Raw genomic sequence first — 26,185 nt, forward strand, 5'->3', positions numbered from 1 at the left:
ATGAGAGAAGAGTCCACAGACAGTAGAAAAACTTGGGGAACTGGAAGATGACTGCCAGGAGCTGAGACCTTGTGCTTTTTTTTAATGGGTGGGTTACAGATCACAGCCAAGGAGAAAAAAGGAGAAAGAGCCCTACTGAGAAGGGAAGCTGGGTGAGCCCCTAACCTAAGAGGAAAGGCTAAAACTCTCAAGTCCACCTTTGGGAAGATGAATAGAGTGTCCAAAGTTTTCTCAGACCAGAGGAAAGAAGGGTCAAGTCAGGTTCAAACTGTGGACACTAAGGAAAGATGTACTAAATATAGTGAATTATATAAAGTCTAAGGATCAATGTCCAATTCTGAGAGTTACACATATTTCTGGAAAAAATTCTAAGGTAGCTGTTTTCAGTGGGGAATGAAGAGGTGATTATGTTTATTGAACCATCTCATTCCTAGGAGAGTTGGAGGCTGTGAAGCATGAAGGGGTAAAATGACCTAGCTGCCCTGGGGTCAGCTTGTATAACAAAAAGCAGCAATATAAATCAGAGCCCCTAAGGGTTTCTTTGCTCCTGAGACAGTCTGAGTTGGCTCCAAATCTAAGGGAAATGAAATCTTAGTTCCCAACCTGCAGAGAAAGACAAGCAATAGAACCTGCCTTATGATTCCTTAGTCCAATGCTTTGGGGTTTGAAACAGCATCTCTTAGTGAATATAAGAAATAGAAAATACTAATACCTTTGCCCATAACATCCTAAATACATCTGCACTATTTAGACTCCAACATACATGAAAACACTGTCAACATCGGAAGTAGCAGTTTTGATGAAAGGTAGGAACAGGGAATTTGCCAAGGCCACTAAATAGGTCCAAACTTTGAAACAACTCAGTGAGGATTAAAGCCTGTGCCAGGCCTAATTTCAGGTCAGGGAATCCCCCATAGAGGACCCTAAGGTATTCTTCAACTTTGACTTACAATGCCTCACAATGCCTGTGAGGTGAGTTAGTATTATTACCCCAATTAATAGATGGGACCTGAGGCGTTGAAAGGAATGACTTGCCCATGGTCAAGCATTATGAATTGAATCAGTTGAAGAGGTTGATACATACAGTAAGCATCAATTCTGCTACTGCCTAGAGTAATTTACTTCTCCCTGTATATGTGAGAGCAAAGGGCAGGTACACTACACTCTACAAACTATACAACCTACAAGTATTTTGGGGGGAGATTTATTAAGTTTATTGGTACATTTTAGATATACAATACAGTTACCTTCATCATTGGAATCTTGTACCTTTACATGCACGACTTATCTTGGTTCTTATTTTTTCCTCATTCTCAGCCTCCCTTCACCCCCTCTAACCTTCCCTGTTCATAATGACACCTCATTCTCAAAATTTTGTATTGAGTAACTCAAATTCCTAAAACAGAAAAAGAAGCAAGATCCCTCTTACACAGAAACAGTAAGAACCATTGCCCCAGAAGTGGGCTTGGTAGTGTTTCAGGCCTGTAAGGTACTTAGCACAGGAACTCTAGCACCGCACTACCCTCCTGCTGTTGTCATCCTTCCTAAGAATACCCAGGAGGCAGCAGCTTTCCAACCATTCTGTTCCTCAAATTACTGTTTGCATAAACAGCCCTAGATTAAGGACATAAGTGGAGACCTCTATAACTGTCATATAGACCCTTATAATATTCTTTCCTCCTTCCAGAGCCTAAAAAAACCACCCAACAATAAAAACAACAAAAGCAAACCAAAAAGACAGTTGATGCCTTCCCCACCCCCTTAGATTTTCCTTTGGATTCTGTTAGAAACGATATATCCCTTATCTGATGGGGGTGAGTGGGATTCCAAACCCACAGCCAGTCGTGTCTTAGAATCAGATCCCAAAACTACTGAAATCTGGATGCTTTCAGCTTTGAGAGCATTGAGACACAAGCCAACTCTATCTCTTCAGTTGCACTCAAAGAATTTCTAGAAAAAACATCCCTCCTTCCTCCCATGTTCCTAACAGGAGCCAGTGTAGCAGGATTCTACGAGCAACAAAAACTCAAAGAATGACTTAATACAGAGTAAAATTCTCACAAGGGACACTCTAGTTTCAGGACTTATTCCAAGACCTATACAAGCCCTGCCCCCAACATATGCACTGATGTGTGATGACACTGAACAAATGTAGATGATAAAAAGCTCAAGATTAGGACTGGGGGATTAGTTCAGTGGTTGTGCTGCCTGCTTCATAAGCACAAGGTCCTGAGTTTGATTCCCGGTATCACCAAAAAAAAAAAAAAAATCCAAGACTGATTTTTTTTCACAATGATATCTCCGATGCAGGCTATGTTTGGAATTCCTCCCCTCCAAAAAAGAAAGCTCCTTAAAAAGTGTGATGAACTGGCTACTTGGGCTTGGATCAACTATTAGGATCACACCTGACAATGAAAGGCTCTATTTTGAACATATAATTTCAATACATCTAGTAACTTTCTAGATGGAAATAGTAAGTAGGCAATCGGAATAAGTACCCAAAGAATGAAGGAAGCACACGGGTGAGAGATAGAGATAGAAATAGGGACAGTGAAAGATACTGAGACAGAGACAGACATTACAGTATATGTAGATAGTATTTATAAAGTCTGAGGGCTTGGTGAAATCACCTCAAGAAGAGTCAGACATGGAAGAGAAGAATATCAAGACTAGGCCTCCCAAATTGCAAAAGCTAAGAGGATAGTTTAACAGAAGAAAACAGGGAAGAATTATGAAGTAGTAAGAACACTAGAAAAATTTTGTATCATGGTAATGAAGACAGAATATTGTGTTCAGCTATGTCAAATGCTGCAAATGGTCAACTACATTGAGTTCTAAGAATGGATCACTTTATTTTATAAAATATGGCTCTGCAAGAGGGGAAGTGGGAAGAGCAGGGGAAAGGAAATAAGGGAAAATAAAAAATATGAAAAAAGGAAAAAATGGAAACAAAGTCTTTGTAAATAGGGAAGGATGAAGGGGGTGAAGGGAGGGCAGGGGAATGGGGAAAAAATAAGAGCCAAGATGCATCATGTAAAGGTACAAAATCCCAATGACGAATGTAACTGTATTGTATACCAAAAATGTAACAATAAATTTAATAAAAAAAATAGAGAGTTCAGTGGAGTAGAGGGTTTGAGGAGGGAAAAATAGCCTGATCAAAATGTTCTGAAGAATAGAACATATTTGCAATTATATTTTTTTAAAACCCGGAAAGCAAATTTGAGATGAAGAAAGTTGGGACAGATACCTCAAACAACTTCTTTGAGAAAAGGGCATAAACTAAAAGATACTACAATATGTTTGGAGACTATGAGAATGATCCAGTGACAAAGAGCAGTTTGCTGAGCCAAGAGCATGGTCAATAGCTGAAGGAGTGAAAGCATTTAGAAGGTTAGAAAAAGAAAGGGTCCTAAAGCACATTTGATGCGATATTACCATCTAGAAGAGCAGGAAAGGAAGGTAAAGACAACTAGTGGAGGCATAGTTTGTGTGGTAGGAAATGTGGGTGATTTCTCTCTTTAAATCATGAGTTAGAGAGAGAGAGAGAGAGAAAGAGAGAAAGAGAGAGAGAGAGGACATGCTTGAAAGGTTTAAGAAGAACATATAAATACTCTTTATGTCTGACTCTAAAGCAACTCTAGACAGAACTCTAAATAAAAGATGGCATTCCCATTTTCCAACTTGAATAGACATTTCCCTCATAAGATATATTTGCCAATTTGTCTATTGATACTATTTAATTTAGTTAAATATATGCATTTAAAATCATATATTACATAAAATAATCTAAACCGAAAGCATAACTAAAAGAAACAACAGAAAATTTATCAGTTTTTATAATCTTAGTTTGCTTGTAAATTTTACAGTAAACATTTTTCATGTATAGCAGAAATATCATCGTAGAGATTGTCTTGAGAATGTCAAAATCTATGAAGACTTGAATATACAATGATTTCTTTTTTACTTTTATAAAATTTGACATTGGATAATAACTAATTAAGTGAATACTTGAGCAAATTCCCACCAATTTCAGGCCATATTCATCTAGGAGACTAGAAAAGCCAAGTTTTTGGGAAAGTAGGAGAGGAGGCCAGGGAGCATTCAGTGGGTGGATGCAGTCATAGATATCAAGGAAAAGACCAAGCCCAAGAATAGACCATTTTCTACCTGCATTTACTTCCAAGTACAAGTTTAAAGGTGGCTCATTTAGGGTGAGTTTTGCCATTATGGCTATCTTAGTACATTTTGTTTTGCTATAACAAAATACTTGAGGCAGGGTATTTTATTTGAAAAAAGAAGTTTATTTAGCACTAAGTTCTGGCATTTTAAGGCATAGTAATAACATTTACACAGATCTGGTGACAGCCTCATTGAAGAGGGTATCACAGTGATTGGGGCATAGGCAGAAGGGGAAAGAGGTCTCATGGTGAGATAGAAGCAGGTGATTGGGGAAGGGCCAGACTAGCTCTTATAACAACTCACTTTAGCAGAACTAATCCACTCATTCTAGACCTGATTCACTCCCTGAAAACAACATTAACCCTCTCATGAAATTAGTGCCCCCTGTGATCTAATAATCAGCTCCATCTCTTAAAGATTCTACCACCTCTTCTCTGCCACTTTGGAGACTAAGCTTCCGGCATGTGACCCTCAAACATAGCAATGGCTGAGAATGGGGAGAGCTAAATGTTCAGCATGTTTTAAGGGAGTAATGTTAGATGATCAAAATCCAGATAGATGAGGGCAGAAAGGGGAAAATCTAAAGCAATTTGACTTACCTTTCCTCACTTTCCTGGGCCAGAGGCGTAGGAAAACTTTGGGAGAGCTGTAAACCAACCTAGCAACACAACATGGCACTGGAATTCCATCCAATAAGACACACTGTAATGTTAGGACTAGAAGAGATCTGTTCTTTTATTACCAGAGATAGAGTGGGTCAATGCCAAAAAGGTTTCTCCAGACTGTCAAAATTTCTGTTGCTATTGGGCTTTCAGTTAGGACTAGAAAAAAGAATAATAAAATATATCGGTTCCAAATTATCAAAAGGTTCAAATTATTATACTAGCTAGGCCATTTACTAGATTTATGAATTTTAGTAAATTTCTGAATTTCTGCCAGAGTTTATTTTTTCTATGAAATAGTAAAAGAAACAATACTCATGGTTTCCCAAATTTGGAAGAGTGCTCATTTTCAGGTACTATCTCCTAGCTAGTCCCTGAGACCAGCTCTGGGGCAGGTAACGTAACCTTTGCACCAGGGAGGTGATGTGAAGGGGCTGGGCATCTCTCACCCACCAGCTCTATCCATTCTTTATTTCTGCCTCTGCTTTGTTCCTGTTTTTCCTAGACACAGTCCTCTGCCTCTGGGGAGGTTTGTGTTTTACCATGTCAATGCATGTGGCCGTGCACATGCACTTGTCTGCCTAACTCTCAGAATCCTTAGAAGGCGGGAAGAGCGTCGGCATTCTGATTTCTTTTTTTTTTTTTAATTTTATTGAGTTTATTGGTACATTTTAGGGATACAGTGCAGTTACATTCATTGTTGGGATCATGTACCTCTACATGGCAAGTCTTGATTCTCATTTTTTCCCCTTACCTCTGCCCTCCCTTCACCCCCTCCTCCCCTTGCCATCTACAAACACTTTATTTTCATCTTTTCAGATCAAGAAGAGAGACAGAAATACATCTGAGATTTAACTTAGACTAGGGCAAGAATTTTAAAAATGCATTGGAAATATTAAAAATGTGCCAGAAACTCAAATTATAAATAGAGAAATAAAAGATATAGATAATAGGAACTAGGGAGATGGATCTTTCAAATGGAAAGGGGATCAAGAGATGGGAAGAGAGCGAAGAGGAGGAGAGAGGGGAGGAAAAAGGGATTAAAAAAGGAATTAGAATGTGTTATGTACATGTATTGACTCCACATAAGGAATATAAATATTTTGTACTGCAAGCATGTACTAATAGAAAAAAAATCACATTAAAAAAGGATTAGAACAATGATATACTTCTGCTAAAGCATTTTTTCATCTTTTAAATCCAAAACATGGCTTCCACTGATACATTTTGTTCTGATATTTAAGAAGTTAGTTTTAACGATTACAGTTTTCCAGCTTATACTTTCATAATCCCTCCAGTGTTTAATATCACTATAGTCCTTGTGTGCTAACATCTAAACGGGAAGGCAAAACTGTGAAGTTTGCTTCCAAAGACCTCTACCGAGAGGAAGTCACAGATTTACAAACTGGTGTGACAATGAAGAGAATGCATTTGATGTTCCTTTATGGTGCCTGGCTCAGTTGGTGTTCATAGCTGGTAACTGGACTCACAGGAGGTTAGACGACAGAGAGAATGGAGCATGGCCATAAGAGGAAAGTTTAAAGCCAACACTACTGGTCTGTGGTCCATTTTGTTAACGTTTCTCCTTTCTGTAAAAATACACAGCACCTATGTAGACTAAATATATACTACATGGTAGCTGCCGTTATTATTATTCCAGAAAATAAACACTGTACTGGCAAATACCAAACTTGGTTTCTGTCCACAGGTAGAGTATGTGCTTGTGAGGGCGCGTAGGAGATTGGTGAATAAATTTCAATTGTCCAGTCATACCCTGTGTAAGAATAGATGATGGAGAGAGACAATAGAACGATTACTTCTATCAAGCTTTTGTTTTAATAGAAGAAATTTTCAAATATTCTTCAGAAAAGATGAAAAACTGTGGAAATCTGAGTTAGAAGATAGGAAAGAGAAGAGAGAAATGGACAAGGCTGAGTAACCAGAGTAACAGGTATTGAGAGTTAGGACAGAGGAAGCCAAAGCCCTTCTGTTTCTCCTTTCTATTCACAACAAGATCTGTGGTGTCTTTGTTGATAAATATTTCACCTTATTAATTCCCAGGTTCTGTCTGGTGGAAACAGCAGCAAGCAATATTGGTTCATTTTATATTTACAGATATCATCAATCCTCCAGTACCCTTAATATTTTCTGGGTAATGCAACTTTTCCTGCTATTTCTTATGGACAGTTGAAAAAAGCAGACTAAATTATGCCAACCTCTGTGTAGGCAAGATGATATTTTACAAGCGGCAATCATTTTACCATATTCCTACTTGGCAGTAATCCTTTTTGAGAGCAGAATTTATGTTTACCTAATCAGGGCGAGGGTATTAAAGTTGACTGGCTGATGTGCTAAAATTAACTACAACCTCTACCTATTCCACATAGACCCTAAGTACCATGTAAGGCCAGGTTCAGTGACAGTCTTGCCAAATGAGTTACATTTTGCAAGTGCAAAAGCAGAAGAAAAAGCCACTTTTATTATTAGAAACGCCAATCTTCTGTACTTCCCGTATCACTTACTTGGATGTTCTGAGGCTCAGTTACTCATCTCTAAAATAAAGTGATATTTGTAGTTTGTCATTAATCTATTTTCAGGATAAATAAGATTATTATGTGTAAAGCACTTAACACAGTGTTGGACATTTACAGTTATTCGACAAGTGTTAATTTTCCATTTTATTCCTCCTTTTCTTCCTTCCTTCCCTGCAACAGTCTCTGTGTTCAAGGCCACTGATCCACTAGACAGAATTGAGGAGAAACAAATTCAGAATCAACAGACAGCTTCACCATGCATTCCTGGGTGTGATTGAAACAATTAGTAACATTCCTTAATTTTTATATCTGTAAACAATGGGAGTGATATTCACACTGTCCAGCAACCTAATTAGTGGGGGCATCTGTGGATCAAAACAAACACCTGAGAAAGTGACACTTTTTAATAAATATTCAGGCACTTAAAAAGTTGATCTTTTCTCTAATTACCTTTAAATTGCCAGTCATTCCTCATTGAAATTATCTTGAGAGCAGCCCCCCAAAATTAAAGCCTCTAAGACACATCATTACACTCCTACTAATTTTGCCATATCCTCCCTGATACACTGTCTGTTTTTTGTTTTTGTTTCCACAAATAGTCATTTTAATAGGTACGAGGAGCTATCTCATTGTTGTTTTAATTTGCATTTCCCTGATTAGTGATGTCAAACATCTCTTAAAGTAACCATTAACCTTTTGTATTTCTTCTTTGGAGAAATATCTACTCAAGCCTTTTGCTAATTTTTGAATTTTTAAGTTAAAAGTTTTGGTAGATTTCATTTTTTGATAATAAGTTGAAGGAGCTCTTTATATTTTATATCTTGCATAGTAACCTCTTAACAGATATAGTTTGCAAATATTTTCTCCCATTCTATCAGTTACCATTTTTTTCTTTGTTCTTTTCTTTGCCATGAAGAAACTTTATGGTTTGATGTGATCTCATTTACTAATTTTTGCTCTTGTTGTCTGTGCTTTGGTGTCATCTCCAGAAGACCAATGCCAAGAAGTTTTATCCTATGCTTTCTTTGAGTTTTATAGTCTTGAGTTCTACATTTAAATCTATAATTCATTTTGACCTGATTTGTGTAAAATAAGATAAAATGGTCCAGCTGCTAAGGAAAACAGTATGAGATTTCTCAAGGAATTAAAACTAGAAATATCATTTGATTCAGCAATCACACTTTTGAGTATCTATCCAAAAGAACTTAAATCAGGATCTCAGAGCTATGCTTTCAATCCCATATTTATTGCAGCATTATTTAAAATAACCAAGATGTGGAAACAACCCATGTGTTCTTTATGATATATACACAGACTGGAGTAGAATTGGGCCTCTAAAAACAAGGATATCTTTCCACCTGCACCAACAGGATGAAGCCTGAGAACACTATGCCAAGTGGCATCAGCAAGTAAAAGAAGGAAAACACTGTATCGTGCCATTGGCATTCAAAATAATCAAGTTTATTGAAGCAGAGAATAGAATGGTGGCTGTCAGGAAACAGAATGGAAAAAATGGGGAGTTAATAGAATAGGTATAAAGTTTCATTTATGTAAGATGATTACATTTTACTTAGCTGTTTAGATCATTCATATAATTGTCAATATGATATCATACACTTAGACAATTGGTAAAAGGTAGATTTTCTGTTAAGTGTGCTTAGTAAAATAAAACTAAGTCCCTAGGGAAGTTGTCTTACTCCATTTTCTGCTGCTATACCAAAATACCAAGGAGTAGTAATTTATAAAAAATGCAAATCTATTTGGTTCACAGTGCTGGTGTTAGGAAATCTAAGTGCTGCACCTGTGGCTGGTGTAGGTCTCCAAGCTGAGTCATCATGTGACTTGTCTGTGCAAAACAGCTTGCACAATCCTGGGACAGAAGTCAAGCCAAAGTCTTAATCAGAAGACTATGCCCATTATAACTGACCTGCTCTGATAATAACAACATTAATCCATTGTGGGGGGGAGAGCCCTAATGAATTAATCACCCTTTAAAGGTCCTACCTCTTAATACTGCTGCAATGGCAATTACAGTTCAACGTGACTTTTGGAGAGGACATTCATATGATAGGAGAAGTGGTTCTCAACTTTGGCTGTACATTATAATCACTGTGACATTTTAAGTGAAAAACAAAGGTATACAAGTCCCAGTCCTTGAAATTCTGATTTAATTGTTTTGCAGTATATTTGGGACACAAAGCAGGTTAAGTGTTACCCGTAATATTCTAATGGGCCACCAGGTCTGGGGTTCATTTTTGGGGCAATCAAAACTACTGCTTAGAGTAGTACATCTCAAACTTTTAATAAACATACAGATCACCTAGGAATTGGATTAAAATTGTGATTCTGATACAAAGTGTAGAGGAGCCTGAGAGTTGTCCAGATTTCTAAGTCACCCTATAATGCCTGTGCTGCTGATCTGTGGGCCAGACTCTGAGTAGCAGGTGTCCAACAAGGATTCAAACATGGCCCATAGGACAAATCCAGCTTGCCACTATTTCTATATGGCTTACAGGCCAAGAATAGTTTTTAACTTTTTAAATGAATTTAAAATGTCAAAATCATAATAATTTTTGACACATGAAAGTAGCACTCATTAATTAAAGTTTTATATATGGCTGCTTTTGTGCTTTTGTGGGCACATTGGGTCTAGGATGCCACGTAACTCTGAATTTCTGCAAAGGCTCCCCTTATGAGAATGACTAGTCTGGGATGAGCTCTTTATTGTTCATTTTTCACACTGTCATATTGAAGGTATTCTCACATACACAGGATATCCATTGCATAGAGGAAAACTGATTTGAAGTTTTGCAACTAAAACAATAAATCATTCTATTTATCAGCAATTCTTTGAAAGTGGACAATAAAATCTGTCTTTGGACAGAAAAACAGAATAATCTAATCTGCTTTAAACTAAAATTGTAAAATATGCATGGAGATCTTTTCTCAGCATAACTTGCTGTCCTCAAATGGGAGCCTGCAATGATTTAGACCTCAGATGTCCCCCAAATACTCATTTGTCACATGCTTGGTTGCCAGCCCTTGGCACTACGGGGAAGTCAAAAACCCCATGGAACCTATAAAAAGTGGGGGCTGGTGGAGGGGGTTAGCTCCTTGGGGCTAAGCCCTGAAGGAGATACTGGCCAATGTCTCTCTCCCGCTAACTGCTACTTTCTGGCCATTATCAGGTCTGCATACTTCCTCCACTATAAATTCCTGCCATTGTGTGTTATCACCATAGGCCCAAGAAAACAGAGCCAAGCAACAATGGCCTGAAATCTCTAAAGCAATGAACCCAAATAAACCTTTCATCCTTATAAATTGATTGTCTCAAGTAATTTGTTGCAGCGATAGAAAACTAACACAGACCCTTGGATCCAATTTCTTTACCATAGAGTCCCAGTTTTATCTCTACCATAATATAAAATGATTTAAAGTTTCCACCCATCTCTCTCATCAATATCTTCAGATCCAAAATATTTATAGATGTCAACTCTGAAATGCTAATGATCACGACAGCTAACGAAAACATAGTTATAAAGTGGAAGTACAAAAATTTACAGCACGCCAAACTACACAAGTCTGTTCATTCTCCTGAGGTTACACAGAGCTGGCTGAAGACACACCAAGAGGACCTCTTCCTTCTTCAAGGGGTGACAAAAACTATTTTTTTTGGGGGGGTTATCTTGAAAACCCCTTAAAAATTTAACTTGTAAAACATACTGAATCATATATAAGTAAATAAAACTGTATTAGTGTTTCTTCTGAATGGTTTCAGATTAAGGCTAGTCAATATAATTGTGTCTGGTTTGAGGGAACAGTCAGGAGACCATGGGTGTTGGCTTAAATGGCAAGATTCCTACTGTTTTTGGTGCTCAACAGCATAACTAGTCCAGACATGTTGATCTAAGCTAACCATAATAAAATAGCTTCCTAGTAGCTCAGCTACCATAGAAACTAATAGGTCAGGAAAGATTTAGTAACTCACATTCCTCTATAAGCCCCTTTTTTTAATGAGCAAACATTGTTCTTTTTTCGATCTTGCACAGTTAATAAAAATTTTCATTAAAAAACAGAGTAAAGTAAATAAGTAAAAAATTAAAATTATTTATTAATGTAGGCATTTATTATAATAGCCCTGTGTAGTAAGTGTGATTATTCTTGTAATAGTTCAGTGACTTGCCCAAAGTTATGTAGCTGTTTCACGGAACAGCAAAATTCAAACACCAGTCTCAGTGACTATGAAGCAAGGTGAACCTTTAATTTCTTTAGTTTTGTATTTCAGTACTGAAGACAAAACACTTGGCACTAATCTGCATCCTCACCTCTTGAAAAAAAAAATTGACACAGTGTCTCTCTAAGATGCTAAGTTCTTCAGACTCGTCTTGAATTTACAATCCTCCTGCCTCAGTCTCACAGAACATTAGGGTTACAGGTGTGGTCTCCCATGTCTGGCTTTAAAACTTTAATTTGAATCTGTTTACTTTACTCTGGCAACCCTGGAATCTTTTGAGTGCCTTGGTATATAAAGGTGAGAAATTCTCCAGGCTGTCTTCTCTTCTTGAAGGTTCAAAATGCACATTAGACTGCTAATAGCTCTAGGCTTGTTAACTGCTTCTCTATATATCTATTTTTGTTTCACCCTGCATTCCTCAAATTAAGCTTTCCATAGATCCATATCCTCAACATCCGGGTCTTTCTTCATACGACTTTTAACAATCTGTAAAGTACTTTGGGAAATATGGCCCCGAGTCATTTGGGTCCTGATTCATGCTTTAGCCAGTTATTCGGAGTAAATTAACAATATACTACAGGAAGAAAAGGGAGAGGAGGAAGAGAGGGAGAGTTGAGCAGGGAGAAGAGGGAAAAGCAGGAGAACAGCAGGAGGAGGAGCAGGAAAAGAGAAAGAGATGGGAAAAAAGGAAACTGGTCAACCTGAATGAATTGCAACATGGGAAAGGAGGGAAGGATACATTTCCGACCCAAAAAATTCCTCTGGCATGTCACTCCTGGTTTGAGAATACAACTATTATAATAGTTAGAATAGAATAGAAGAATTACATTTGTAATATGCCAGTAGTTTTCAGATGATTTTTAAAAGGCTTGGTGTCTTTTTCAAGCATCTTTCTGTATGTTTTGAGTCCTGGTGGGGGGACACCAAGAATCTGAAGATGTGCTTTCCCTACCTCTCCTCTGGGGATCATAATACTTCAGGTCATAAAAACAAAGATATGGGATAGTAACAATATCATAGAGTGTATGAAAGGGCCCCCAGAAATATCCAAGCCAAGCCACAGTAGTTTAGAGGAAACTTTTTTGGATATGTGACTATGGAGGCCCATATAGGATCCTGGCCCTCAGAAATTGCTGCCGAGGTGCAACATGAACTCCGTCATTCTTAGCTGTGTGTCTATACGCATTTACTTAGCTTATCTGTGTTTAGATTTTCTTGTCTCCAAGATTGTGATACCAAGACAACTTGCCTCACAGGGCCAAGTGATGATTAAAATACTTAAAACATTTCTGACACACAATATGCTTTATAAATGTCCATTATGACTACATTTTAAATTATTATTTTGAAATGAATCAGTAAAAGAAAAGACACCCAAGAAACAGAAAAGCCCTAGGAAAGCTAGAGGCACATCACCTCTGAGAAACGTCTCACATGTTTGTCCTGAACTGCGTGCAGAAGAGAAGAAAAGCTGGGAGGAAATCAGCATTTGCATGGCTGGGATTTGGCATCAGGTAGATGGTGACCATAATGACCAGGTGTCATGGTCAGAGCTAAGAGCAGGCTGAGTTGAAACTGAAATGGAAGGAAATGAGCCAGGAAGAAATATAGAGCTGACAGTAGCCCAAAATATTGGAGTCACACATCCTGCCGTAGACTATCAGTCTAATAGCACCACACTAGTCTCATCTAACTGCACCTGTGTAAGGAGGGCTGAGAGGAGAATGTATCAGAAACAGGTCACTGTTAGAAGGCACAAACACAAAAAATAATCAGTTCTCTAAAGAGTACAGCATTAGTCTCGCTTTCATCTGAAATAAGAAGAAATGCATGCAATTAAATTGAAATCTTGTTGGCAGGGGGTGCCTTATTGTTGTTTGTCCCACAGATGTGTTTGGAAATTGTCGACCAATTAAAATGCACAAAGTTAGCAAATTGGCTACTCATTTTCCCACAAATGTACACTGAATGTGCTGTAAATGAGAATGCTTTAGAAAGTTCAGTGAAGTATACAGATTCCAGTTACTGGTAATGACTCAAAATGAGGCAGTAAAAATGTCACAGCCAAGTGTGGGTTTTACCCTTTCCTTTTACTTCTTGATGTGGCTCACTGAAAACTGTAATTGAAATGACTGGTTGAGTTATGGCTGCCAAACCCTGCGTTTGCTAATAGGGAAAGAAGAGAGGCATGGAAATGTTGGGGAAAGGGAGGGTGCCAGCATGGGGGAGGCTGGTACGAATGAGGGGGGCAATTTAGTTGTTTCTGTATTCCTCATCATAATGAGTGGTGGGTAAATCTCCGAGGTTTCTCCACAATCTGTTTAATAAAAACTGATATTGGTGTCTAATATCTGCTTGTTCACACTGTAATTGCATTCCATTTCAAAACTTCTCCTCTTGAGCTATGTTACCAAACCTTGCATTGCAAAATTTACAATAATTATAAGAAAAAAAAAAACACTGCTTTTCTGTATCCACATGGGCCCATGAATCCAGAGAACAAATTAAAGAGAAACTCATCCCAGGGGAATTTGAAATAAATTACTAAAGAAAACTGAAACAGAATGTTAAAAGGCTTTAAATAAAAAGCATCAAAGGGGAGGGGGAGACACTTCCAGAAGGCTGCTCTAAAAAATGTGTGACCAGAGCATAAAAACCAATTTCCCCAAGTGTTATTTCCTCTAAGTCAGTGATTCTTAACTCGTCCTTATGATCTAGGGAGAGGATGGTACTGGTTTATTTTGGATAGAAGCTGGGCGTGCTGTAAGACATCTCAAGATACATAAGACAATCACCTACAACACAGACTTACTCATTCAGCTCAAAATGTCATTAGTGCGGAAGTTGGAAATTCTTACTTTATATTAAGCAAGACTTCTCCAAGATATTTTTCTAGCTGAAGAATATGGTTGCTAGTATAGCATCCAGATCTTTAACAGGCTTTTTTCCCCTTTAAATAGTATCACGGAACAATATTGTATAGAAACTGAAGGAAACATGCATGTACAGATTAATGGGCACTTACATAACCACCAACCCAGGTCAAGAAATAGAATACTATCAATTTAGAGCCACCATCTGCCCGCAATGCTCCTTGACAATTATGACCCTTTTGTTCTCCTCACTCCCCAGACTTGGTTCCTGTTATTTATTTTTTGTAAGTTACTACCTCAATCTTCACCCTTTCAACATTTTAGATTTTACCTGCTTTTGAATTTTATATACATAGAGTCACAGGATGGATTTCCCTGTGTGTTTCTCTTTCTCTTTTTCTCCCCTCTCCCTCCCCGCACCCCGTTTCCTTTTCTTTTCTTTCCTGTACTGGGGATTGAACTCAGGGCCCTGCACTTGTGAGGCAGGCAATGTGCCACTGGGCTAAATCCCCGCCCCTTCCCGTGTGTCATTCTTTACTCATCATCGTATTGGGTTGCACGTGTACATGTGATAGTGATACATTCACTGCCAGTGCTGTGTTTATGCTGTCACTTTATCACAATTTGTTCATTCTATCATTATGCACATTTGGGTGGTTTTTAGTTTGAAATATTACAAATAATATAGCTAGGAACATTCGTGTAAATAGAGTCTGATATGTCCGTGAAACTATTTTGATAGGTTTATATTTAGGAATAGAACTTCTAGATAATAAAGATTAATATTGGGAGACAGTGTCAAATCCTTTCAAAAGTGATTATGAAAACTTAGTCTTCCATTTGTATTACTTGTGAGCACCAATTATCCCACAATTTTTGAAAATTCTTGGTATTGCCATTCTTGGTTTTTTATATTTCATTTTTTTAGTACATATTTGCAGTACATAATGATTACATTCATCCTGGGGAACTGATATATGTAAATAGCACATCTTAATTATTTTTATCTTTTTTCCTCTCCCTTGTCTCTCCTTCCTTGGTCTCCTTCCTATTTGCAAAAGATCTATCTCCCTATATCTCTTGGTCCCTTTGCCATTTGCAAAAATCTATTTCTTATTATTTGTCTTTCACTTTACTCCTTAAATTATTTATACTTTGCATTTTTTCTTTTTTACTGCTATATATTTTTTTAATTAATTTTATTGGTACATTTAATATGTGAAATATAATGACATCCATTGTTGGAAATTTGTATCTTTACATAATCAGTCTTGGTTCGTATTTTTTTCCTTCCTTCAATCCCTCTCTCCCTTCAAATCTACAAAGATTTTGTTTCCATTATTTTTCATTCTGTCATATTAACTCCATTCCCTTCCTTTCCCCTATGTGATATTTGAGCTTGCATGCTGATTTATTTCACTTAATATTATGATCTTACAGTGTATCAATTTTCCTATGTGACTCAAATTTATCCTTCTTAATGGGAGAGAAGTATTCCATTGTGTAGAAATACCACATTCCCTTTATCCATTCATCTGTTGATAGACATATAGACTGCTTCCAAGAGAGCTGTTATGAGTTGTGCTGGTATAAACACGAGTATTCATGTGTCACTGTAATATGATGTTTCTGACTCTTTTAGGAAGATACCTAGAGTGGAAGAGTTGGATCCAGTGGAATTTCTATTTTCAGTATTTTGAAGAATATCCATACTAATTTCCATCATGGTTGTACTAGTTTACATTTCACAACAATACATAAGGGTGCCTTTTTCCCTTTGGTCTCACCAGCATTTGTTATATTTGATTTCTTATTTTAGAGGAAATGCTTTCAGTTTTTCCCCACTTAATGTGATGTTGGCAGTAGGTTCCATAAACAGCTTTTATCAGATTGAGACAAATTCTTTCTAATGTTTTCTTCAGGATTTTATTTTTTTTAATCATGAATCGATATTGGACTTTGTCAAAGACTTTTTCTGCATCTGTTAATAAGACTGTGATTTTTGTCCTTGCTCCTGTTAATGTGATGTAGTACATTTATTGTTTTGTGTGTATCTTGAATGATCTTGCATCCCTAAGATGAAGCCTACTTGGTCATGATGTGTGATCTTTTAAAAAAATTGTTGCATTCTGTTTGCCAGTATCTTTTATATTCATAAAGTTTATCATATCATACATTTTAGGTATGCAATATGATGACATTCACCATTGTGAATTTGTACCTTTACATATCTTGGTTCTTATTTTTCTCCCCATTCCCCTGCCTTCCCTTCAACCCCTCAATCCCTCCTTATTTATGAGGATTTTGCATCTATATTCATTATAAAGTTTAGCCTATAATTTTCTTTTTCAGTTGAGTTTTTGTTTGGTTGTACAATCAAGGTAATGCTAGTTTCCAGGAATGAATTCCCTTTCATTTTCATCAAAGAATTTGAAGAGTATTGGTTGTAGATCTTCTCTGAAGTTCTTGTAGAATTCAGTGGTGAAACCATTGGCTCCTGGCTTTTCTTAGTAGGTTTTATTACTGCCTCAATTTCATTACCTATTATTAGATTATTCAGAGATTTTGTATTTTCTTGGTTCATATTATATATTTTATATTTTCTTGGTAATTCATATATAGGAATCTATCCATTTCTTCTGGACTCTCCAATCTATTGGAGGACAGGTTCTCAAAGTACTTACAGATAATCTTGCTTTTGATGGTGTCCACTTTGATTTTATCTGTTTTGGTTCTACTGCATTGATTTGGGTTTCTTTCTTTCTTTCTTTCTTTCTTTCTTTCTTTCTTTCTTTCTTTCTTTCTTTCTTCTTCCTTCCTTCCTTCCTTCCTTCCTTCCTTCCTTCCTTCCTTCCTTCCTTCCTTTCTTTCTTTCTTTCTTTCTTTCTTTCTTTCTTTCTTTCTTTCTTTCTTTCTTTCTTTCTTTCTTTCTTTCTTTCTTTCTTTCTTTCTCTTTCTTTCTTTCTTTCTTTCTGCCTGCCTTTCTTTCTTTTTGGTAAGATTAAAGGGTTTGTCTATTTTGTTCATTCTTTTAAAGAACCGAATAGTTTCTCTGGTGTGAAAAACTATAATAGTACACAAGATCCTAATGAGATAATTGACAATGTGAAATAGGAAGAAAAGGGCTAAAGGTGTAGGGAAAGTGGGAAGGGTAGGGGAAAGGGAATAGGGGAAAAGAAAAAAAATATGAGAAAATGAAAAAATGGAAATAAAGTGTTTGTAAATGGGGAGGGGAGGAGGGGGTGAAGGGAGGGCAGGAACAAGGGGAAAAAATGAGAACCAAGACCTGTCATGTAAGGGTACAAGATCCCAATAATGAATATAACTGTACTGTATACCTAAAACGTACCAATAAACTCAATTTTAAAAAAAGAACTAGTTCTTTGATTCACTGATTTTTTTAGTCTTAAATTCATTAATTTCTGCTCTGATCTTTATAATTTACTTCCTTGCCATATTTTGGGATCTGAATTATTCTCATTTGCCTAGGACTTTGAAGAACATCATTAGGTTTTTTTAATCGGCCATGTTCTGTTTTTATAGCTGTCATTCAAAGCTGTAAACTTTCCTCTTAGAATGATTTTCGTTGTGTCCTATAGGTACTGGTATGTTGTTCTGGAGCTATTATTTTATTATAGGAACTAATTCCTAATTTTATTTCTTCTGTGACCTATAGATTATTGAGTGTATTGTTTAATCTCCATGTTTTGTGTAATTTTTGACATTGATTTCTAGTTTCATTGCACTAGGATCTGGGAATATACGTTTTATAAGTTTATTGTTCACTTAGATACAAATTTCTATCAGTACTTTCATAATGATTTTTGCTTAACAATCTTTATATTAACTCAAGCATTGTGTTGCTGATTGAGTGTCACATACTTTTGCCTCCTGTAATTTGCCTTTTAACCCTTATAATTATGTATTTAATGAACAGGAGTTCTTAAATAATGTGGTCAAATTCAAACATCTTTTTATATATCATTTAAAATGCTGAGTTAGTCTGTCTGCCTGCCTATCTGTCTGCACAGTCTCAGAAATATTCACTGAAATAAATCTCCTTTCCCTGCAGCTTTTCACTGATAAGGCTATCATAAATCCAGTGTTCATAAATATGTGTTTTCTTCTCTGTCCTTCAATTCTGTTTCAGTGGAGTGTCAGTTTTTGAGCTAATACTGTGTTTTGTTGATACCTGCAGTTTCATAGCAAACTTTGCATATGTAGAACAAGACAAGGTTTTTCTTCTTTAAGGACATCTCAGTTGAAGGGAGGGTAGAGGAATAGGAAAAAACAAGAATCCATATATATCATGTACAGATTCAAATTGTCAGTGATGAATGTGATCATCAGCTGTACCTCAAGAATGTCTCAGCTCTCATTTGCTTTTATATTTGCATGTGAATTATAAAACTAGCTTTCTAGTTTTTACAAATACACACAAACACACATTTTAGAAATGTTGATTCCAATGAATTGAATCTGTAGCTTTTCAGTACTGAGTTTCCTAATTCATAACATGATATGTATTACCATTAACTATTTAGGTACATTTTGTTTAATTTGTTTTAATAAGTCATAATTACATGAATCAAATTTTATTCCATAGAAAAATTACTAATAATTTTAAGGATACAAGACTAAGGCAAAGCATTCTTCCTTTGAAGTAAAAAACCAACAACCTATATGCCTAAAGACTGATCATCTTTCTGTGTTAGATCATGTTATATTTCTGATTTAACATTCAATGTTTAAGCAATTCCAAGTAAATGTTCATTAAAAAGGAGAAACCATTCTGGTTAGAGATAAACCATATTAACATTCAAAAAATTGTTTGGCTCATGTGACAGTATCTAGATAAGTGATTTCTAAACAGCCATATGTTTGCTTCCCTTTGTGCAAGGTAAAACATGCTACAAACTTTCGACTAGAGAAAAGCTCCTATTTTTCTTTCTACTACTAAGTACCATTAGAATGTTTGCTAGGAGAGGGAATATTAGCATATTTTCAAAGGGGTTAACTACAACTTTTGTTTCTTTCCTTTTTTTGCATCCCCAGAGAAGAGAAAGAATTGTTTATAAGCCTATTTACATTTCCCCCTGAAAGTCTCATTTATTTTTTTTAGATACACTTTTAACTATTTGATGTATCAGTCCTAGTAAGAGCTATTTTAAATTATGTGTTTCTCCAAGATATATCATGTAAAGGCATAAGATTCCAATGAAAAATGTAACTGTATTATTTGCTTTAAATGTACCAGTAAGCTTAATGAAAAAATTTTATATTTCTATATAACATCATTCTTTCCATTGCTAGAATATAGAAATATAAAGAATTTTTAAAACGGACTGTAGATTAATTCTAATAACTCATCTGTAGATTATTTTGGCTTTTTTACTACCTCATAATATTATTTTCTGAAATAAGAGCTTTCTTTTTCAGTCATTTAAACATTTTATTTTTATTGTCTTATTTCACTTGCTAGAGTCTCTAGCACAATATTCATGGAAGTGGTGAATGCAGGCATCCTTGCTTTCTTCCTGATTGCAAGGAAAATTACTTCAATATTTCACCATTTAACTATGCTGTTTACTACAGGTTTTTGTAGATAACATGTATCAGATTGTGAAAATTATCTTCTATTCCTAATTTGTGAATACATTTTGTCATGAATAGATGTTGAATTTTATGAAGTAATTTCCACTGAGGTAATTTTTTCTTTATTTATATGACAAATCACAGTGATAGATTTTTGAATATATAACCAATTTTGCATTTCTATAATGAAGTCAACTGGATCATAATATTATATCCTTTTTACATGTTGCTGTACTCAATTTGCCAATATTTTGATTAGCATTTTTGCATTCATTGATGATTCATGACTTTAATATTTCTTTATTTTACTATCCCTTATAAGGTTGTGGCAGCCTTGTAAAATGAGTTGGATAGTCTGTTACAGATGAATCTGTACAGTATGGAATTTTTCTTAAATGTTTGCAAAAATATTTTTAATTATATTAAATAAATCATCTGAATTGTACAGACTTTTTAATTCAAGCCACATAAAATATCTTTAGGACATAAGCGATAAATATATGAAGCAGCAAGAAATGCAGTAAGAAAAATTTAACAAGGTATTCCAATAGTTATTTGGAAAGCACTTAATACATTCAAGAAGAAATAACGTATATGTATGCACACAAACACACACAGACATACACACAGACACATACCAACCACATTTGCTGGTAGCCATTGCTTGTAGTCCCTGCTTCTTTTTTTTTTTTGGTACCTGGGATTGAACTTGGGTCTTTGAGCTTGCGGGGCAGGTGGTGGAACCACTGAGCTAAATCCCTGGCCCTTGCAGTCCCTACTTTAAAGTTTCACAATACAGTAAAGCTTATAAAATACTGAGCTTTCACCAAGCTCTTACTATCTGTAGTCTTAATCCTGAATCATGTTTTGTCTCTGTCCACATTAACATGTGACCATCTGCTCTCAAGTCTTAATAAAGAATTTCCATTCTGAGTGCTGTATACAAGATTAAGACTGTTGGAGATGGGAGCTTCTAGGACAGTGGTGGCGAACCCATCACACACGTTGTTATATTTTTAAGACAAAAGATATTAATGTAGAGTTGCTTTTTGAAACTAAAACTGTAGGATTAATTGCAGTGTTGGCACTTTGCGATAAATAAGTGAGTTTTGGAATGCAGTTTGACACTTGATGTCTAAAAGATTTGCCTTCACTGTTCTTGGACCTTTTACTTTTAAAACTTTTCTGAGAGGACTGAATTAAAGATGAACAGATAAGAATTATTGGCCTTCAGAGGTAGCTACCTTTCTAATGCTCCCTAGTCTTTGGTAGATGGCTATCTTCTCCTCCCCCAATATGTTTCTTTCTTTCTTTTTTTTTTTTTTCAGATAATTGTCGCTATTTTTTTTTTCAGCTTTAATTGAGTTTATTGGTACATTTTAGGGATACAGTACAGTTACATTCATTGTTTGGATCTTGTACCTCTACATGACAAGTCTTGATTCTCATTTTTTCCCTTTACCTCTGCCCTCCCTTCACCCCCTCCTCCCTTCCCCATCTAAATCATCTTGATTTATGTTTTAAAAAAAAAGAACTATGGGTCTTGAAGAACACCTTTGTGATGGCTATCAACAAGCCATGATTAAAAGCTGCAGCATAGGGTCAAAGATTAATGTTTATTTTGTTAAAGGTTGCAATAAAGATTATCTTAAAATGGGTTTTACTTGTCAGCTAATAAACACAGAGAAAAATAACTAAAACAGAGTCTAGCATATTTAATTTACAATTATTTGTTGATCATTTATCTTTTTCTTTAATCCTTTCTATCACTGGCCTTTTATTTCAAAACATTTTCACAAAATGTAAGTGCTCATGATTGTGACTTTAAATTGCACATATCCCACAGATTCATCTCAAACTCTCTTTTCTTCATGAAAACTTTCTAGAATGTTAGTTCCGTGATCTCTTCTGTCTATACCCTGTGTCTATGGCATCTCTCTGTAATTCAAGCTGGCCTTGAACTCACTACATAACCCAGGCTAGCCTTGAACTTACAGTGATCTTCCCACCTCAGCCTCCCAAGTGCTAGGATTATAGGCATGCACCACCAAACCTGTTTTCTATGTTCTATTTATTAGCCAAATTAGTATCCATACTATTGAGATAGTCTTCATTTTTCTGGGATTACTTACTCCAAACAGCAAGTAAATGGTTTCGCTGGAATACAAAGCATTTTATTCAACCCAACAGTCTTGGCAATAAAATGCTACTGCTCCAGGGATATTCTTTACATTCTCTATCTGTCCAGGGCCCGTCAACTAGTCATTACGAAGCAAAAGTTCAAGGGACATAAAGCACACTGAGGAACAAGGAGTTGATTTTTTAGTTTTTGCATAAGGGTTATATTTTACATCTTCAATAGTAGTAAAAAAAAATCTGAGAATAAAGCAAGTGTTCTCTTGCACATTTTTGAGAAATCAAGTTTCTTACTTGCCCTGGAAAGGAAAAGATTCATCTTTCCTCACCAGCAGCGTTATTCATGAAACCAAAATCAAGTGAATCATTTCCTAGAACTGGAGATAATCCTTTTCATTTCGATGAGTACCTGTCGCAGATTTGGTCCTTATTGTCTTATTAATAATTTTAAAAATAAAATCACATTATCCTAAATAGGTGGGGTTGTTTGACTCTCTATGTAAAGCTCAATTCTTTGGCTTCCATTTTCAGAATCATGTCAGTGAGTGGAAAAGGAAGCAGGGTAAAGGAGCAGCTTACTGGAGTGCTAATACAAATGGTGGAGTAATCAAGAGTTAATCACAAAACATCTACAATGAAGACTTTAAAGGACCTATTCATAAATTTGAATCTTTCTTCCCTAGACCGTCTTATCAAATGCTACAGGAGGCATAGAAACCACATTTATGATTCATTAATAAAAACTGCTTTCCAGAAAGTGTGCCTTTTGCATAATCATGAAGTGAAGGAAAATTTTAAAGGAACTATTATTAAAAAAGACCTTGATGTGCAATCAGTGCTGATTTCATTCTTAACTGAGAATTTGTATCTCAACAATTCCTGCAAGTATATCTTATCTGACAATACATTTGATCAGCAATAACTGATAGATATTGTATTTCATTTTCAGCCTACAAACTGACCTGATGTGATCCTTTGTCTTTTATATGCGGCTTCAATCGGCATGCCAAAATTTATGTTGGGAGACTGCAAAAGAAAGTGTGTGACATACCATCCGAGGGAATAATGTGAAGAAGCTGCGGACAGTGGATACAATAGTCACCCTGGCAATTATGGGATATGACAAAAATACACTTCTTCCTTGTGTTTCAGAGTACTGACACAAATTTCTTTTCTTTCTTTGTTATTTGTCAAATAACAGTCCGAGAACATTGCAAAAGCTCCTGTTTAGCAGTTTGTAAGATGGTCCCATGAAAAACATTTATAAGTGATTCCAAAGGTGCGAAAGTTTCTAAATAAGAACATTTCCAGACTTTAAAAAAGGATCATCAATTTTGACATTTTCTTATTTAGCAGTCAGACTATTAATAATTTCCTTTGTGGTTTTACAGTCCCCATCACTGATCATCACCACAACTGTTGCTAGCACCTACATGATAATTATTTAATCATTATAGCATGTAGGATAGGCATATTATGGCCTAAGAATAGGCATGCTTGGCCTAAAAAGGCCAAGACTTAGGTAACTGAACTAACCTGAGTAAAATAATCCAGATAAATAGTGGCAGTGCCAGGATTTGAACTGAGGCACTTAAAGTTTTTAGCCACTGAGATATTCTGCTTCTATTCCAGCAGGGGATAGAATCCAGATAGTTAAGCATATTACAAATGTGTCAAAATGTAAAGTATATAAGTCCTGCATTAGGCCTAAGGAATTCTCCTGCAAGCAACAATTCTAAATTTTAGAATGTTGGGACATTCTAGCCAATGTTGGGAAAGGCAGAAAATTATTAGTAATATGAAATTGTGCAAAATAGATAATAATATATAGGTTACTATTTTTAGATGTATAGTCTTCAAATATCAATTGATTTAAATATACTAATGATTACATAATTTGCATTATTTATTTAATTTATTGTGTGTATGTGTGTGTGTGTGTGTGCATGCATGTGTGTGCGCGTGCGCATGCATGATACTGGGGATTAAAGGCAGGGCCTTAGCATTGAGCTACATCATTACAATTTTAAATTTTGAGACATGGTCTTGCTAAACTTTCCAGACTAGGCTTGAATTTATAATCCTCTTGTTTCAGCCTCCTGAGCCTCTGAGATTATGGATGTATGCCATTACACCTCCGTAGTCTTTTTTACTAATGAGTGGAAGAAAGAACAACACAGCAAAGTGGTTAAATACACAGACCCCAGTTCATGGGTTCAAATCTCAAGTTTCTCAATTTCTAGCTTGGTAGACTTGGCTAAGTAACCTAAGCTCTATATCTTATTTTATTCATATGTCCAGTGAGTTTTTAAATAGTGTTGACTTCATAGAACATTAGTGAAAATAACATGAAGTAAAATTTGTGTCACATTCATTTGAAATACTTATCAGTCTGCACAGGAAGCACTATGGGTTTCCTTGGAGGCCAAACACATAAGAAACTATCCTTAAGAGGTCTGCAACTGTGTTTTGGGTTAAACTGAAAATACTGAGAACCACTATTTTAGAACAGATACACTGAAACATCCTGTTTGTTGATTCAGAGGCCAGTTTTGCATCCTTCCAGATTATTGATATTTTTCCTAGTACTGGTTGCTAGGCATCTATGCTTTAGGGAAGTGAGATGCTACTCTACAGCATGTAAGGAACTTGTGTGTAGCATTTGCACTTAAGTGTTGAATCAAAGTCAATAGAAAATGATCACCTCTGGACAATAACATTTATTGCAAAGGCAATATGTTAGACATAATTTAAATACAATAGACAAAGAAAAATTCAAGGATATCATTTTTAACTTTCATTTTGAGAAATAGACCCCTATTTTTGTGTCCATTAACCCAGTTTATATAAGGAATTCTGCCCATATATACAAATAAATAATTCTCTCATCAAGTGAATTTTGAGTGCTATATTGAGTGTTATATTGCTAATTTTGATTCTGTATCAATTGCTATTTTTCTCCTCAAATGGAATCTCCTCTGTTTGCTGAATGGTATTTGATAAACCCTTGCATTTATTTGTATTCAGAAACTCTGCTGAAGTATATGGAAAGTCATTTTTTGGCAGCCTTAGGTAGTTGCAGATGAAAGGCTTAAGAAGTAGTGTTTCCCTTACAGGCAAGTGAGGAAAGATACTGTTGAAGCTGGGTAAAAAGACTTAATACCAGGCAAATAAGGAAATAATTACGGGCAGGAAAAACAATTTGGCTCTATCTCAGGGAAGTTAGGGAATCCCAGCATTTCTAAGAAATCTTCATATTGTAGCCAGCCACACACACACACACACACACACACACACACACACACACACAAACACACACACCCTACATGCCTAAATTTGTGGCAGAAAGAAAAATCAAAGCAGTAGTTTGATTGGACATTAGGGTCACAAAATTTGAGAATGAAGATACCACTCTGTACACACACCTGTTGGGTGAATTGAGCGTGACCCATGGGAGTTATTCTCAGAATCTGAACAATAAACGAGAACTATGTGAGGTAAAAGAAAGAAAATGCTAAACATTTCCTCTGACATGAAAGGACAATGCATTCATCTTTGATATGGGAACCGAAAGCGAAAAATGTGTGTCTGACATGCATCCTAGAACAATGTCCTGCTTGTGTGTGTGGCATCACAGGGAATAGTATCCACATTTCTGTTGTCCTTATTATCCATTACAGTGTATTTTATGGTCACAAAGATAGATCCTTAGCAAGCAAAGGACATTTACTCTTCCATATACTACAAGAATAAAAAACAGAGTGGACTACTGTGCAACAATTTAAGATATCACCAAAAAGTCCTCTTTTCTCAGAGCAGTGCTTTTCAAATTGCGGGGGCACACACCAACTGGAGGTCTTGTTAGAAAATCATTTGCTAAGTTTCATCCTTAGTTTCTGATTCAGCAGGTATGAATGGAACCTGAAAATCTGCATTCCCATCAAATTCTCATGTGCTACTGATGCTGCC

Source organism: Fukomys damarensis, unplaced genomic scaffold, assembly GCF_012274545.1.
Source record: "Fukomys damarensis isolate Sample0158 unplaced genomic scaffold, DMR_v1.0_HiC HiC_scaffold_16, whole genome shotgun sequence".
Lineage (NCBI taxonomy): Eukaryota > Metazoa > Chordata > Mammalia > Rodentia > Bathyergidae > Fukomys > Fukomys damarensis.